Raw genomic sequence first — 15,392 nt, forward strand, 5'->3', positions numbered from 1 at the left:
AGGTATTAAATTGTGTTTGCAAGCTCGTTGTAAAATAGCTAATCTGAGCCCAATGCCGATAACAATAACGACAACATCAGAGTCGTTGTTCAATACAACTTTGATTTGTCGCTGTTGTGGCAGTTAATATTTTTATCTTTTCTCAATTTTCTTGAAAAATTTATGTTATTCCGTGCGTACGTCGGATACAATTGGCCGAGTCGCAAAGTCAGATACAGATACAGTACGCGTACAGTATGTACGGTATGCTTGTACATTAACCATGCGGGTGTATAAGTATAGGTTTATTTTTATACGGAGTAATTAGCACACGATGTTGTATGATACTTTGGTTGTTATTGTTTCTTTGAACGAGGCTATCCTAACGCAGCTGAGCTAACCAATTAATCTTTGAGCTGCCGCGCGTACTTACACACGTCGTATGTACGTACATCTACGTACATCCAGTGAATGTTAAATATCGCGTAACAGACGGACGTAGGCGTAGCCTATAAATCTTGCGATTCACATGGTAAGTCCGTAGTTTTCTTCGAACCTAATTAAATTCGTAATAGGAACAAATCGATATACGGCTCCCGGTTTAACTTATGCCCATATCAAACGATAAAATTTCCCATTTCCCCTCAATTTCCGTATTACGCATCGATATATCGACGGACAGATATTTAATATTCAAGCTGGGAGGAAGGGGGTCAATTAAATCTAGCACAGAAGAAACCCGGTATAACTAACTCTACGTAACACTTGTCTATACATTCGTGAGCGAAGAACAAATTCAACTGGTTTTTTTTTTTTTTTTTTCAACTTTTCATTGTTGTCATTATTATTATTATTATTATTATTATTATTATTATTATTATTACTTATTTTCTAGCCTACAAAATGTTTCGACGAGTATTACAACCGTGCATGTTCCCATCAACTGCAGCGTCTGAAGTCATGCCGACGTTACAGGTATGTAATATAACAAATCCACGTTATACAGGGATTGTTATTCGCGACGCGACAGACGGTATCGACTGAAAAAATATGTATATATGTATACATATATGTATGTATGTGCGTATGTATACGTACACCAGAGACCGAGTCTTTAACGATCTCAAAATAAGCTTGTTTTTTCTTTATTTCTTTTTTCTCTTCCTTCCTTTCCGTTTATCTTGTTCTTTTGCTTGTGCTTCTTTCTCTTTGTTCCGCGCATACTTTCGTCTTGTATCATTTTCACGCCCGAGCGGCTGTAACACAGTTTCCATCCACGAGTATTTTTTATCCGAATCGATTGGGGTAATCCTCTAATCATCTAAGATGCGCGAAATCACTTTGAGTGATAAAATTAATTTTGAATGAAAAATTTATTGACCACTCGACGTTTTAATGGAATTAATCAAGTTCCATCGATTGATTCGTTTTTGCAGAAGTTACGATGAAACTATTATATCCACCTATACGAACGTATAGACAGTGATACGCACACGCTTTTAAAGAATACAAATTCAAGTCACTTTGTCTGACTAAGAAAAACACAAGGCACCGACTTCGTCTCGCAATCGCAACCTGACGAACGAATCGTATTCCGCAGTGTAATTATTTTATGCACTTACTTGTTAATTCCCTTATATTATTTCGTCTCCTTGATAATAACTAGATTATACAACCGAGTTTCTGTTGCGTTTTCATTTTATGAAAATTGAATTACTCGTGGGAACAATTAAAGCAGCTGCCACGTGATACGATATTTCTGACCATTGCAAATAATTGTTACACATGATGCTGGTGTTCGTATAATAATTGAAAAAAACAATTAGAGACTCGAGTCGACCTTCGCGTATAATCAATCTTAATATACATGCATACGTGTGAATGGATAAATATATGGTTAGATAAATGTACACAGATAGTTAGATGTAAATTTATTACGTTGGATAACATGTGTGAACAGATAGACGGAGAGTAGACATGAAAGGAAGAAGAGAAAAACATGAGAGATATAATAGGGAAGAAAAATACCGAGAACAGAACACATACGGTCTGTACACTGACAATGAGAAAAATTTCATTTGTTACAGTAACTAGAAAAATTCGGTAAAACAGGTATCGTTAAAAAAAACTGTTTGAATATCGTTGGAATTACGAAAAACGTGGTACGCGTAACCATTTTGCGCTATCGTCGATCCTTTTTTGGCAATCGCAATGCAAAATCAGTTTGTAAGGTTTACTCTACGTTTTTAGTTCAATAAGGCTTTAACGTCAATTTATTCTTGCACAAGTATTAAATTTTCGCAACAGTTGCAAGAAAATATAGCAACAGTGATCGTAACGAGAAGGAACAGTAACGGATACTAAACTTTCCGGTAACAGCTAGAAAACTAATTTTCATTTTCTACCTAGAACTATATTTTTCGATTGTGGTAAAAAATGAAAATAGTTGAGGACTGAGCGGTAACCGGAACTAAAAATTTCTCTCAGTGTAGTTCGTAATAGCGTTGAAATTGAGACATGCGTGTAACGAAAAAATTGCGATATAACAGCAATATATACAGCAAAAAGGTACAAGAACAAAAATAAATGATATAAAATAATTGATAGTAAAAATAAGTGAAAATTTCTAGAAATACGCTCGAAGAATTTAGGAGTTTGTCGTTCGACTAAATGCTACGTAAATCGTAACGCGTTATCTGTCAAACGGTGTGTGTTTACGTAAAAATTGTAAGGCCCTTTCACAGGCTATGTTTACTCGTCGTATCGTTAAATCAAATTAGTTTACGACTTTTTATTCGAAGGGATATAATATTATACGAGCACCGGCACCTTCCTCCTCTCCTCTCGCCTCAACGTTCGAACGCATGAGGCCATTATTACCCCGGTAAATGGTCGGACAATTACATCATCAATCAATGGTGTTGTTGCCAGGTACGAGAGTGGCTTGAAAAAAAAAAAAACGGGGGTCCCCGGTAAATCGTTAACTCAACATCCCAAAGGCAGTGACTCTGGCATCCCAATTTTATTGTTAGACAAAGATCTATTTCTTCTTTTTCGAATTGCTCGCATTAAAAAAAATAAAAAATAAAAAAAAATAAATAAAAAAACAGTCAGTCGTACCTCGCCATCTCATTATCGCGAAATTACTACGAAAAAATACGAAGGAACGAAACAGCCACGTTCGTATGTACTCGGCAATTAACGTAATTAATTGTCAACGTGGATTCGACGTTCCCCTTCCCCATATAACGCCGCCATCGGTGTACCTATTGTCAGTCACCAATCAAGAGAAGTCCAGTCGAATAACAATAATATTTTCAACTCGCCACCTCCGAGGGCAAACAATCGCTAATAGCATTACCTGCATAATAAGTGGATCGCTTTTATGTTGCATGTGTATACACGCGGCTTCTCTCGCCCCGCTAGCCGGTGTTATATTATACCTGACAACTCACCTACAACAATTGTTATCGTTCGTCATAACCTAGACAATTTTGGTATCGTAATCGCCGCGTTCCATAAGTCACGGGACAATTTTCTGTTCTGAAAACGGAATGAATGCCATGCGTTGTTGCGTACTGAAACGAATTGCAGATTTTTTTCTTTCGAGTTTTCACGCACATTTTTTTTTTTTTTTTTTTGCATACCCTCCGAAAATAGATAGGCTTATGTTTCACGTGAAACGTTACACAACGTGTCACGGTTTTCTCAATAATGATCATGACGAATCAGGAGAGTTGTAAAACACGTTCGAAGCGTTTTGAAAATTCTGTGATTTTTCTTCCTGTGTTACGCTAAGAACGCGTTATAGGTTTATTATGCATGACGGAAGTCGTCAACGCGTCACGTCGCGATGATCGAGCATTAAAAGTGTTTCAGAAATATAACGAATTACGGTATCGCATATGATTGTGTTTTTATCTCGTAATAAAATTGAAAAATCTTGACTGCCGTATGACGCAAATATTCTTCGATGACGCCAACGATGCTCCGTTGTTTCATCGTCTAAGATAATACGATCGTTTGTAAGTAATACCGCAGTCGATTGGCGTCAGAGAGTTTCATGATTTAGCTTTGGAACGCCTTTTGTAATCAACGTATCAAAATAGATGAAGTCAGCGATGACGATACGTCTTTAACTCACATAGAAAGCTTTGTTAGCCGGTTTATCCGACGAGAATGGTATCCCAGATCGATCTCTCCGATTTGATTTCTTTTGCAATACAATGATATACTAGACTAAAAACCAAAAGACACGTATATTTTTGGTGTTTTTATCTGCCATTGAACACTTTGAAGGGGGTGAAACTATCGTCCAAAGTAAGCTAGGAAGTCAGGGGACTTTACGCTTTTTAAAAAGCAATTATTATGTAGAACATTTTATGGTGGGAGCACAATATTTTTTTGTAAATAATAAAATTAAGGACACGGTTGTTACGAAATTGCAAAAAAAAAATAGTTATTAAATTAAATATATACTTATAAATACGAAATCTCAATTTTTATTTAGTCGGTTTAATGAAATAATACTTTTTTTATGGTATTATCAAAATATTGTATACCCTTGGTAGATTCAACTAAATCGCTGCATATAACAGTCCACTAAATCTATTCGGTGGATAAAGATTACTCAAATTTACGAAATCATGAAAGCTACTAATTGATTGCCGCTGTCAAGTAATATGTGACATCGTGAATCTATAAAAAAAATTTGTTGTAGTGGCAAAATACTCTCCGTTCGTTTTTCGCAAGACAAGTAAGATGAGCACTTATTAGAACGGGCTCCAAGCATTAATAATTAATCTGGTATATTCATCGGAATTAAATGATTCGTGGTTTAATAGCATTGAATCAGCCTGTTAACTCATAATGGTATATTTCTCTGTCGTAATATTGATGTAGCATAAATTACAATTTAACAGATAATTTTTGCAATTACAACGATTAAACAGTTATTTTTCAACATTAACTTTTTTCAACGTTTGGCGCAACAAAATATATCGAATTGCCGCGCCAAACCTTTCCTTATACATTACTAAAACACTTTTTTTTCCGCGCATTATAAAATCAACAAAACTTTTTCGTTGTGTGAAAATAATGTTCGAAATTTTCGAAAAAACGAAATTTTCAGAACTGAAAGGCTTATTGCACAAATGCTTCTGTCAAGTCAATCAATCGTGAAGTCGGAGATATTTTTTCACGTTTCATTTAACCATAAGTGTATCATGCGTAGTACGTTGTGAATCCTCTTCCGTGTATTTGAAATTCAACTTGTTCTCATGACGAACATGACTTTTTAAAGAAAATTTATCGCTGCAGTATCGAACGTCGTGAGATATTGAAACGGTTCTGTTCCGCGTTTTATTTACATTTACCCCCCGATGCCGCATGTATAGGTAACTTGAAGTTTAAAATATTAAAATCGTACTTCAAGAGTGATTCGATCGATGGAGGTTGCTGTGTTCTTGGGTCGCTGACACCTTGGACTTTCCCGCACAGATGTTAGTCCTGACATTGCGCCGATGTTTTCTCACTCCGACAATCGTCGGCTATGCCTAATTGCACGTTTCGCTCTTTCACGACTTTGGAAAATCAATCCCTGAGCCGACCGTCACTTCTTTGGCTACGTCGTCGGGCTAATGGTCACCGCCTGGGTAAAATTGTGCGAAAGCAGGGGTAATTTTGCCTTTAGCCGACCATTACCCGGTGGAAAAACTACTCAGAAATTCTTTGTTCATACATTTCTACACAACATGCCCAGAGCAGGTACCTTGGTGAATTATAAAAAATTTCACCAAATTTTCTAGATCGTGGTAAAAAATGAAGATAGTTAAGGACTCCACCGGAAAAAAAAATTTCTCCCAGCGCAATCAGATTGACACTGAGTTTAAAATTCCAACACATCGAATACACGACGGAAATTACCCGCAACGTTTTTTTAACCGTGAATCGTACGCCCCGCGTCACCAGAGATACAATTCGATAACGCGCTCGTCTACCCCTATGAATCACAGGTGGACATCAACCAACGACGGGTAGACGGATAGACGACAAAATGACCGACATACCCTTATCTCTTTCCCGTCTCTGCGTTATATCGTCGACGCTCAACCCGCACGCGACGATCAGGACAAAGTGTCGCGTTTCAAAGATGAACACCACCTGTCCTCTATCGGTTATGTTCTCCCATTCTCCTGCTGGGATTTAACAATCTACCAGACCCGGTTAATGAGACTAAATATTAAATTTTGCTTCGAAAATTATACACGTTTCTACGTTTGGATGGCATGTTTTTTTTTTTTTTTCCTTTTTGCCCACCTTATCGGAAGAAATTATGCGTGTGCATAAAACGTTCGATTTTAATACGGATAATTTTATTCCAACAGATCGTGTTTGTTTGGTAAACGATGGGATGAAAACTGGATCAAAATTGTTCAAATCACAAAATTGTAACTGTCTCTCACCCCGTCTTTGGTTTCACGTTTATTACCTGCAGCTAATGAAAAAAAAAAAAAAAAACAACAACAAAAAAAAACACCAAGTTGCAAAGGGAACCGCAGGTACGTAGCTTTCTCGCACGTTCGATCATGGAATATTTAAACATTTACACCCTCTTCGACTGGGGTGGATAAGTTTTATGCGTTACCTCCTTTCGTACAGAGCATTACTAATGAAACGGGGAAAAAAATGATCGGAACGACGGCGGAAGATATTAGTTTGGCAGTAGACGAGGCAAGGAAAAGGATGGTTTTTCTTAAATCGTTCGCCTGTTTTCTCAGTGCCGATCTCATCCGAGCAGGAATTAAATCGAAGCGATGGGAGTTAGCAGATTTATATTTTTTCCAACGAACAAGAACTTGGTAATGGTGTATCTTACGAATTTTTTAACACAGAACCCAAATCTGACCGAACAATTTTCGGCATGGTTAATTTTTGTACAAGGTAAGTTTCGTACCGCGCGAAACCGCGAAATTATCTTTTTGACGGAAAGTGCATCCGGAATTTTCATTCATTCAAGGATGGTTTCGATTCTAAAAAGAAACGCGTAGAAAATACTTGATAGTTGTTTTGAAATTATACAAGAGCCGCGAAGGAAAACATGGTTGATATTTTTTTTTCTGATTTACAACGCGATTTACTGTGAGAAAAAAAAAAATAAACGTGCCGAAGAATTTTCTCAGTCAGTTGAGAATTTCGGGTACGAAAATCTGATAATTTCATCTCATTGTCTCGCACGACATTTGCTTGCAATCTTGTGTTTTCAACAGGTGAAAATAAATTCCTCTGCTCGCGATTAATAATTCGCGTGTTTCGAATTTCTTTACCGCTGCGGATTAACCTCAACGATAATATTTCATTTCTTTCACTCTCTCTTGTACACTACAAAACATGTTCGCTAGTTTTACAAATTTCTCGGTCTTGAGGAAAAATTGTCACTAGTTTTTCCAATCACGAGAATCACAGGCTCTCAAAAACTTGTTTATCTTTAGCAAAAACTAATGAAGTTTGTCGATGTGAAGGAGAAGACAAAAAAAAAAAAAAAAAAAAACCAAGAAAATCGAAGACGAGCGTCGCCGCACCGTTGGAATTGGTCCGGAATGCCCCATACGTCCATGCACCGTTGCGCAAGTAATTTTCATCGCATCGGGACACGTGCCTCGGCACGTGGCAAACGGACGCCGGCCGGAAGCTCACTTAGGCTCTCCCCAAACACTCGTTTCCCACAAGCTCGTCTATCCTTCCGGTTTCACGACTGTTTTACGACTCTATAATGACTCGTGGCCAGGAGCGATTAAATCGACGCTCTGTTTAATGGCACTGGACGTGTATACCTATACATTCGCATGCATGTAAAGCAGCGGCGTAATTACACATGTAACGGTCCTCCTCCTCCTCCTCCTCCCCCTCCCCCCGGCCGCGGTTAGTTTTCTCGCAAAATTCCGACGGAAGTTCAATTTTCTCATACGATGATATCGTGCGTTGGAATTTAGCATCACACCGAGAAAAATTAATTTACTTTACAGGTTTACTCTACTTTTTTAGTTAAACAAGGTTTTAGCGTTAATTTATTGTTGCACAAGCATTAAATTTTCGCAACAGTTGCAGGAAAATGTAGCAACAGCGATCGTAATGAGAAAGAATAGTAACGGATAATAGACTTTACGGTAACAGCTAGAAAACTAATTTTCATTTTCTATCTGGAACTATATTTTTCGATTATGGTAAAAAGTGAAAATAGTTAGAGACTGAGCGGTAAACGGAAGTAAAAATTTCTCTCTCAGTGCAGAAATCCGAAAGTCAGATTATTCGATCACGTTCTATATGCGAAAAAAACATTCAGTATATAGTGATGTTAACACTTACGAAGAAACGACACAGTAACAATTTCAAATAAAATTCTGAGCGTTTCGATTCGCTGTCATCTTCGTTGAGTTCTCCTACGTAAATGCGAAATGAGCGATATGTACGCGTATCGATGGTAATTTTGTTCACGAACAATGTCGTCATTCACGTTCATAAAATTGTAATTCTGTTGAAGATGTAAAAAAATAATGAGCTCTGTTCTTGCTTCGATTTTACGCGAGAGCGAAGGTTTCTGTATCGGTTCTCCGCCCTCTTGAAAATTTATCAGTCGGGTTGACGGCAATCCGTCCGCACAATTTACCGCAACGCTCGGTATAAGATAAATACATGAATGAGAGAAAAAAGAAGAAAAAAAAAAAAAAAAAAAAAACAACAAATACGCATATATCTTTGTTTTTACGTACGATTTACAGGGATAATTTATAGGGTAGAAAATGGATCTGGCAGAAAGTTTCTCGCAAATTGCAGCTAATGACCGTTTCGCGGTGCATTATTTAACCGGCTTGCAGAGAGCTACGGGATAGCTCAATCTATGGGGTGAACTTGTCTCGGACTCTTCTTTTTCCCCCATTGTTTCCCTAGCTGGGCTACTTGAAGAAAAAACTCTCAGAGTTAGCGACTAGATTGTTTGCAGCCGTTACTTCTGATTGCAGCAATTGCGAAACGGGAGGGAAACCGCGTCGTTGTACATATTTGAAAGAATTAAAAATTTAGAAATTTTCCCCGACGACATGTTTTCTAATTACGCATGTTACGTGGAAGGCACATATCAGTTCAGTGTATCCAAGAATAAAAATCCAAAACTTTTCAATTCTAAAATAAAGAAAACTGTCTACACGCAGTACTCATATTTTTATAAAATGTACCGTTCAAAGCTCGTTTTTTGTTACAGAGTATTTACGTACCTGTTTAATATTTAATATAAAGTGTGAAATCAAGTTTAAAAGTTGACAAAAACATCTTTGGTCACAAAATTTCAACGCGCAGTTTCGATACGCATATTTTACACTGAGAGAAATTTTTACTTCCGGTTACAGCTCGGTCGTTAACTATTTTCATTTTTTACCATAATCGAAAAATATAGTTCCAGGTAGAAAGTGAAAATTAGTTTTCTAGCTGTTACCGGAAAGTTTAGTATCCGTTACTGTTCTTTCTCATTACGATCACTGTTGATATATTTTCTTGCAACTGTTGCGAAAATTTAATGCTTGTGAAACAATAAATTGACGTTAAAGCCTTATTTAACTAAAACAGTAGATTAAACCTCAGAAACTGATTTTGCGTTGCAATAACCCAAAAAGGATCGACGATAGCGCAAAATGGTTACGCGTACCACGTTTTTCGTAATTCCAACAATATTCAAACGATTTTTTTAACGATACCTGTTTTACTCAATTTTTCTAGTTACCATGTCAAATGAAATTCTTCTCAGTGTACATGTCCGTATGTGAATACCTCGAGCCGTGCGCATAAATTATTAATAACAATCTGTTTTAGCTGCAAGTACATCAGCGCACATGACAGAATAAACAATAATAAAAAGCTAAGACTAAAGCTGCTGAAAAAACACCGTGCACAATGATGTGTTTTATTAACCATGCGTGTAAACATACATATACATATACATACATATATGTCGTATCTTACATACATATCGTGGATAGACCCTCGTATATATGTGCGACGATTCTCAGCAGGTGGTAAGAAAAATTTTCGCATCGTATCCCGTACATATATGAATAACGAAATTGAGTGGAACATTTTGTTTTTCTCCTTTTCCTTCGGTTTTCTTTTCTTCCTTCTTTCATTCGTCGCTTCGCTTTTTTATTTTTTTTTATTTTTTTTTTTTTTTATCTTCATCGAGTTTTCATTCCTTCTCATTCCGACAGATCATCTATTTTCTTACTTCAGGATTTGTAGTTTCGAAATGACAACGCCAATCTTTCTAATAACACTCTTTGTTGGCAGTATCTTTGCTCTGGACTAGTGGGGAAAAATTGATAAACGTAGAGATATACCTTTGAAAGTAATTTATGATGACGGATTTTTTTCGTTATTTAAATTTTCACCGCGATTAGCTTGGATGTGATTTTTTGCACTTTTGGCAAGGAATTTCCGTTTGCTTCAGAAGATTGCCACGAATTTTCTTACTCGTCGCTTTTTTTTTTTTTTTTTTGACTTTCCTCGGAATACGGGATAATATTCTACACGGAAATTGTGTATCGCGTCCCGAATGATCGTAATGCTACTGAAAAAAAAAAAAAAAATGCGAGCATCACACTTCAAAGAGCGAAATTTCGGTAAATCGCAGAGATATTAAACGACGGATGAAGATTAAAAGAAAAAAGAAAAAAAAAAGAAAAATAAAGAAAGAGGGAGTGAGAAGTTGTGTAAAATCCTGCAATGATTTTTTTTTCTTTTTTAAACTCTTTTCGAACGCATTCTGCGACTCGACTCGATAACGAGCCTTCCCATTACGAACTAATCAAACCAACACGATGTGAAAACAATAATAACTGACATTCGTTGAATACACAAGTACTCGGTACAAGCCTCATCGTATCTGTGTGTAAGTGCAAAATGTTCTTAAAGACCTCTACAACGATTTTCCCATAATAGATGCGTTTTCGAATTAGTTTTCCCCCAGATAGGCAAATTAATAGTTAACTAATCGCTTTCCACCAGCGACGATGGCCGTGCCCGTGTATAAAAGCCGGGGTTATAAGTGTAAATCAAGCCTTGTCCGCAAGTTCCCTCCCTCCCCCCCCCCCCCCCCCCCCCCCCCCGCCCCCCGCCCCCCGTTTACCACGTTTTCCCCCTTCTTCGTCACCCTCCACCACCCCTCCCCCCTCTTAATATCATCGGCGCTTTTTGCCTTGTGAAAGTTTCCCATGAATTATTCCTGTGGGACAAAGTCCAGACCTTCTCGCATATATATCCTCATGCGTTATAGGTATATATATATAGATATACGTGTGATGTGTATACATTATACTTGTGTGTATCGCTTTATACTTGGTTCATGTTTCATCAATTCCTAATTAACATCGCATGATGTTCAAGTAGTATAACACGTACGTGCAATATTCGCAACGGTATGCCTGACTAGTTTTTTTTTTTTTTTTTTTTCTTCCCCCAACTACAAATCCTTCCAAGGTATGGAATTTTTAGCTCAAGTATGTGCCTAAAGTACCGTGTGCCTATTTTTCGTTTAAATAATCGTACAGTTTTAAGACTTGGGTTGAAAGGTTCTGGATTTTGGAAAAGACTAAACTTTGAAGTAAACCTTGCGCAAGGAAAAAACATATTTCGTTATTCAAAACAGTCTACTGACTACATTGCGATAATAACCACGAAATTTTATAAAAATGAATCATGTCATGTCAACTAAACGACATTCAAATTAAGAATTCGGATCACTTTTTTTAAAACCATATTAACGGGTAAATTACACTGTTTATAGTCAATGTACAGCAGGATCTGACGGTAGGATCAATTTTTGGAATAAAATACAATCTTTTGATACGAAGCGAATATTTTGGCGAAATAAAAACTGGCCGAAGCCACGTATATACGTATATATAGTATTGTAATATCGAACATCTACCTGCAGTTTCTTTGTCTTACGATCAGAAATTGACTGAACAAACATTATTTTTAGTCAAATTTCATACACTCAACTCCTTTCAACGGATCGTCGTACCTTCTAGCCGGTGATCATCTTTACTTGTTTTTTTAACTTGTATTCTTTTATTTCTCATGAAAACGCATATTTCCAAAAGAACCGATTGGTCCCAAGGTTAAAATTACTTTGACGGTCATCCAGAAATTTAAACAATTTGTTTTTTTTTTTAATATTTGCGACTCATTTTTGTGATTATTACGGTTTCACCCCAGGTACTTACGACGGCATGTAAATCATACTGCGCCGCGACAAGATGGCAAGGGTTTTGGTAAGATAAGAGAGAAGAAAAGAGGCGGTGCGAAGGGAGGATCACTCGAATCGGCGCAATTTTATTTCCGAGCCCCGAATTACGCGATACATCCTCTCCGCACGAACAATCGCCTCGGCATTACCCAATCCATGGCATATTGATGAGGAGAAAATATCTAACCGCGTCTAGGCGGTACCTTGATCTTTATACCATGGTTGATTTAGGCCGAAATTACATGTAGTTATACCACCGACTGTAGCCACGTGACAGGTATGCCTGCGGGAAGTTATTCAGCTATAGGGAGGTTCATTTTATTTCTGACAACTATGTATACCATAATTCATAATGTACGAATCAGTGAATTGAACTACGGCGAAAATTCTTACAAGTCATTGTTATATACAGTTGATGTAAATTGAATCGACTATATTCATCGGTGAACTCAGTGAATTGGTGATAAATGCCTGATGACTGAAAACATCTGTATGATAAAAATTAACTAGGTTAATTTATTTTTACTCACTCCGCGGTTAGTAACAAGAAAACAGTTTTTCTTCAAGCGCTTGCGCGAGTAATAAGGCAGCCGATTTTTTTATTTTTTTTTGTTGCCATACCAACAATCATAAAAAATCTTTGACAGTGATTTTTTGACGTTGGACTTTTAAAGTCGGATAGGCAAATTTGCGGGAACGTTGAAAAAGGTGAAGACCTTCGATTTCCGACCTCGATTTTTTTCCTCCAAGAGTTTGTTCTGTAAAAACAACTGATAAAACATAGTCTCTGTCAATCTGCCAGATCTAAAAATCGGTTCTTCATTTTCCTCGATTCTGTGCTATTTCCTGTCACACGAATACGTCAAGTACGATTTTCCTAGGTTTCAACAATGTAATAAAATTGTCGGTTGAAGTTGCACATCAATTTCGGCTGAACACTTCCATTGAATAATGTACGAACTCATATATGTCAAATTACATTGTCTCGTTTGAGGTTTTTTCTTTTTTTTTCTTTTTTTTTTTCAACACGCATCGTGTTCATATCCGACACTCACTCATACACGTACAGCGAATTTCTGCAGCGTATCGTGTACGGTAATGTCAATCAAGACAACGAGGACAGTGAAGTGTGTATAATAATATTGGCACGATACACCGCGGCTAAACCAGCATTGAGGAACGGGATCGCGATGCAAAACTGCGCAGACGATAATAAAATAAAAAAAAAAAAAAAAAATGTGTTAACAATTCCGAAGAAAATAACAGGTCTGATTTACTCTTGGGAGTATGAATATATAGCTTTATTATACCTCCGCGCCTCTTGGACTAGGCTTACATGTGTACGCATCTACACCGGTATGCGACATACGCACATGTAACGTGCAGACGATCCACGATCGTTTTCTTTACACTAGGGATTTCTGGTGCGAAAACATTTTTTCTACCAGTCTGAACCTGCAGTTACCGGTATGTTTACGGGGTGCTGAAAAAAAGGTGGATACACCTGGATAGCACGAAAACGAAGTAACTTAGAGGTAAACTGATAATAGATTCCCGAATAATTTTTCCCTGGGAATCCAATGGTAATATTAGTTTTTGGACCAGATGGGCCCAGGGGGGGGCCTTATGAGGCCCAACTTTGAAATTTCAAATGGAAACCCCAATTTTTTCGTTCGAATTTGGATTCAGCGGGAAATTTTACGTCCGAATACTTATTAACCATCGCCGGGGTCATTCGGGAATCTATTATCAGTTTATCTCTAAGTTACTTCGTTTTCGGGCTATCTAGGTGTATCCACCTTTTTTCAACACCCTGTACAACGTGTGAATATATAAAACGTATCTTAACGAAATAACTACATTTTTGCAACACCTGCATGGAAAGTCCATTTTTATGCACCATTTACAAGCACCGAAAGTAGTCTTTTATACACATGCGCGGGAGAAAACTTTCGCGCACTGCTAGGGGTGTGAGAAAAAAACCTTCGCGCATTGCTAGCGGTGTGCGAAAAAGACAGTCGCGCTTTTATCCACAGTTACGCATTTCGCAAACAGCTGCACTAGCGCCACCGATGGAATAGTTTGTCACTCTTTGCCGTGCTCGGCATCGTCACTGAACAGACATCGTGCCGTGGTTTCGTGTAAAAATAATCGTGCACGTCGGACTTTCCGTTACAGGTGTAGCAGAAAATAGAGTTCGATACTAGTGCGAAAGTTGGCAATGCCTATCTCGCGTGAATGCGCCACACTCGCCCTTCAACTCGTCTACGGGCTCGTGCTGCGCCTTCACGCTTGTGCGGGCATTGCCACCTTCGCGCACTAGTATCGAAAAACACTATTGTTTCACTGCACTGAAATTTTTAATTCCGGTTACCGCTCAGTCCTTGACTATTTTCATTTTTTACCACAATCGAAAAATATAGTTCTAGGTAGAAAATGAAAATTAGTTTTCTAGTATCCGTTACTATTCTTTTTCGTTACGATCACTGTTGCTATACTTTCCTTTAACTGTTAGGAAAATTTAATGCTTGTGCAACAATAAATTGACGCTAAAGCCTTATTTAACTAAAAAAGTAGAGTAAACCGACAACAGCGTACAATGGTTACGTGTACCTCGTTTTTCGTAATTCCAACAATATTCAAACAGTTTTTTTAATGATACCTGATTTACTCAATTTTTCTAGTTACTGTAAGAAATGAATTTTCCTCAGTGTGGCACTGTTTTAGTGCCAGTAATTTGAATGTAACAATTGAAAATTCATATGAAATCGTAAATTCAGATTTCCAATGTGGATGAATGTAACAGTTTCTTTTGAAAGTGTTTCCTAACGTACGAAAAAAATTCAAACTCTTTTTAAACGAGTTTTGATCTTCGTTAGGTTTCAGAAAATCAAAAATTCTTCGTCGCGAAACTGTTTAACGAACGCAATTATTAGGAAGGGATTAAAAAACAACTTTAGTTCTCTTTCATCGAAACGAAAGACCAGACGCTGAACGTTGATTTATAGTTTTTACATTAGTTCAGGCAGCCGCCGGCAGATGGATAGACGGATGCGTAGACTTCTCGCACTAAGAATAGGTTAGAAACGAATTGAGTACGAGACTCGCGTCGCTACGGACT

General features: G+C 37.5%; 2 protein-coding genes across 5 annotated transcripts in view; one reads left to right on the forward strand and one right to left on the reverse strand.

Annotated features, from left to right (window-relative positions):
• The window catches only part of dbo (Kelch-like protein diablo), a 137,291-nt gene that overhangs the window by 32,421 nt on the left and 89,478 nt on the right, over positions 1-15,392 (forward strand). Inside the window, exon 1 of one of the 4 annotated variants that reach the window (XM_069133302.1) lies at positions 893-954. The exons of the other annotated variants lie outside the window; for them this stretch is intronic. The gene's annotated coding sequence lies outside the window, so the exon portion shown is untranslated. Of the gene's footprint in view, positions 1-892; positions 955-15,392 lie in introns of those variants that run through there. 4 annotated transcript variants of the gene reach the window in all.
• The window catches only part of LOC124211290 (uncharacterized), a 31,928-nt gene that overhangs the window by 4,912 nt on the left and 11,624 nt on the right, over positions 1-15,392 (reverse strand). The window lies entirely within an intron of this gene.

This window comes from Neodiprion pinetum, chromosome 2, assembly GCF_021155775.2.
Source record: "Neodiprion pinetum isolate iyNeoPine1 chromosome 2, iyNeoPine1.2, whole genome shotgun sequence".
In the NCBI taxonomy this organism is placed as follows: Eukaryota; Metazoa; Arthropoda; class Insecta; order Hymenoptera; family Diprionidae; genus Neodiprion; species Neodiprion pinetum.